The sequence below is a fragment of the Lontra canadensis genome, unplaced genomic scaffold (genome assembly GCF_010015895.1).
Source record: "Lontra canadensis isolate GAN:19392208 unplaced genomic scaffold, GSC_riverotter_1.0 scaffold166, whole genome shotgun sequence".
Taxonomy (NCBI): domain Eukaryota; kingdom Metazoa; phylum Chordata; class Mammalia; order Carnivora; family Mustelidae; genus Lontra; species Lontra canadensis.
Genome location: NW_022631160.1, coordinates 2114803 through 2118040, shown reverse-complemented (window position 1 = coordinate 2118040; position 3238 = coordinate 2114803).

Here is a 3238-nt window from a genome sequence, read left to right as displayed (position 1 = left end):
GCCTCCACTGAGAGAGTTGCGTGCAAGTCAGGTGCTCTTAGACCCAGAAAGACCAGGCACTCCCAGCCCAGGCCAGTGGGAAAATCTCAGTGTGCAATTGCTGCTTGGAACCTCTCTGGCGGGGTCTGGAGCTGCCCAGACAGCCGCCGCTGCCATGGTTTTGGGTACAAGCAGAAGATGCTGCATCCCCAGGGACCGCGTCTCGGAACCTGCTCTGCCCGTGGCCAAGGGGGAATTTATATGGGCTCTGCAGCCAGACTGAGGCTTCTCTCTGAGAGGGAGGTCAGGGTGCAGTTTGCTTTCCTCTATACCTACAAAAACCATCAAAAGCGGTCAAGGCGAGAGAAAAAAAAAAAGTGAACAAACATAAAAACCTCCAGAGAACAAAAGCCTGAAAAAACTGGTTTCCTCAGAGCCCACCCCCTTGAGGGGGGCGGGAGGACTTAACTCAGGGAACATCATTGACTGAAAACCCACGTGACAGGCCCCTCCCCCAGAAAACCAAAAAGGAAAAAAAAAAAGGACTACAAGAGAACAACACCCACTACTTCATAGGACAAGTTTTATTTTATTTTATTTTATATGGATAATTTTTTAAGCTACTTACCTTCACAGTGAGCTGTACAGTACATCAAATTCCATAATAACCCTCTAATCTGAATTTTTTGAAACATACACTTGTGTTTTTCTTTCGCATTTCTATTTTTTAATTTCTTTTTTTAAAATTTTAGTTTAGTTTAGTATAGTTTATTCCTTTTTTATTTTTATTTTCTAATATTCATATCGAGTTAAACTTCAAAGTAATCCCTTTCCCCCAATCAATACTACCCCTATAGGTAAACCTATTTTTAATCCCCCTTTATCTTAGGAAAGTTGAGTTCTTTAACAAACATATCAAGATACATCCAGGAAGAATCAAAACAACCTTCCTCGCCCACACTGAGAATTTATCTTTTTCTTCCACCAGTGTTTCTGTGTTTTTGTGTTTGTCCTGATAGTATATAAATCTCACATTTGGGATTCTTTTTGACGAGGTTCTTCATATATATATATATATATATATATATATATATATATATATATATGATTTTCTCTTGTCATATATTTTATCAGTCTATTTGGCTGTTTTTGTTTGTATACTTGATAAATTTACCTTGGGGCCCATGTGGGCTGAACCTTCTCTTTTATCTTCCCTTTCTTTCCTGTCTCTCTCTCTCTTTTTTCTTTTTTCTTTTTTCTTTTTCTTTTCTTTTTCCTCTCGTTTGGGTGGGGAATCCTGATTGCTTAGAAGTGTTCCAGGGTGCACCTTGACTGCACCATGGTCGATACATCCAGCTACATCCGTTCAGTCATCTCTCACCAAAATGTCTAGGAGGAGGAATGTTGAAAAGAAGAAAAATACAGAGGATGGACCTTCTGCAACAGAGCTAATGGCTATCAACATAGACAATATGGGGGAAAGAGAAGTCAGGCTAACAATTATCCAGGCAATAGCTAGGTTGGAGAAAGCCATGGATGACCAAAAGGAATTAATTAGGGACGAACTGAAAGCGACCAGAGATGATATTCACAATGTTAGGGCAGAACTAAAAGCTACCAGGAAAGAGGTTCACAATGCTCTCAATGAGTTCCAATCTAATCTAAATTCTCTCAAAGCTAGGGTAACTGAGACAGAAGATAGAATTAGTGATATGGAAGACAAAGAGATAGAGAGAAAGGATCAGGAGGAAGCCTGGAACAAAGAGCTTAGAAGCCACGAAAACAGAATCAGGGAAATAAAAGGTGCCATGAAACATTCCAACATCAGAATTATTGGAATCCCTGAAGGGGAGGAGAAAGAAAAATGTCTAGAAGATATAGTGGAACAAGTTCTTCATGAAAATTTTCTGAATCTCACGAACGGACCCAGCATTCATGTACTAGAGGCAGAACGGTCTCCACCCAAGATTATAGATCCCCCAAAAAACATCGAGGCACCTGATAGTCAAATTGAGGAATCATAATTGTAGATATAATCTCTTGAAAGCCGCTAGGACAAAGAGGCTCCTTACTTACAGAGGAAAGCCCATCAGAATAATGTCAGACCTGTCCACAGAGACCTGGCAAGCCAGAAAGGGATGGCAAGGTATATTCAGGGCACTAAATGAGAAGAACATGCAGCCAAGAATACTTTATCCAGCAAGACTGACATTCAAAATGGATGGAGAGATAAAGAGTTTCCAAGACCAGCAAGGCTTAAAAGACTATGCAACCACCAAGCCGATACTGCAGTAAATATTAAGGGGGGTTCTATAAAAGAGGAAAAATTCTAAGAATAGCATTGAACAGAAATATAGAGACGATCTACAGAAAGAAAGACTTCAAAGGTAACACGATGTTAATAAAAACATATCTATCAATAATCACTCTCAATGTGAAGGCCTAAATGCGCCATAAAATGGCAAAGGGTTGCAGATTGGATAAAATGACAGGACTCATCCATATGATGTCTACAAGAGACCCATTTTGAACCTAAAGGTACACCCAGTCTGAAAGTGAAGGGATGGAGAAGCATCTTCCATGCCGATGGGCCTCAAAAAAAGGTCAGGGTAGCGATTCTCATATCAGAAAAATGAAATTTAAAAATAAAGACTGTAGCCAGAGATATAGAAGGACACTACATAATTCTTAAAGGGACTATCCACCAAGATGATCGAACAATTGTAAATATCTATGCCTCCAATATGGGAGCAGCCAATTACATAAGAAAACTGTTAATCAAGATAAAGAGTCATATTGATATGAATACATTAATAGTAGGAGATCTAAACACGCCTCTCTCAGACAGATCATCGAAGCAGAAAATCAATAAGGAAACAAGAGCACTGAACGACACATTGGACCAGATGGACCTCATAGATGTATACAGACCATTCCACCCTAAAACAACAGAGTACTCATTCTTCTCAAGTGCACATGGAATCTTATCAAGAGTAGACCGCATACTGGGTCACAAATCAGGACTCAACAGATTCCAAAAGACTGAGATTATTCCCTGCACATTAGCAGATCACAATGCTTTGAAACTGGAGCACAACGACAAAGAAACTCAAACACCTGGAGCCTAAAGACAACCTTGCTTAAGGATGCTTGGATCAACCAGGAGATCAAAGAAGAACTTAAACAATTCATGGAAACTGATGAGAATGAAGACACTTAGGTCCAAAACCTATGGGATACAGCAAAGGTGGTCCTAAGG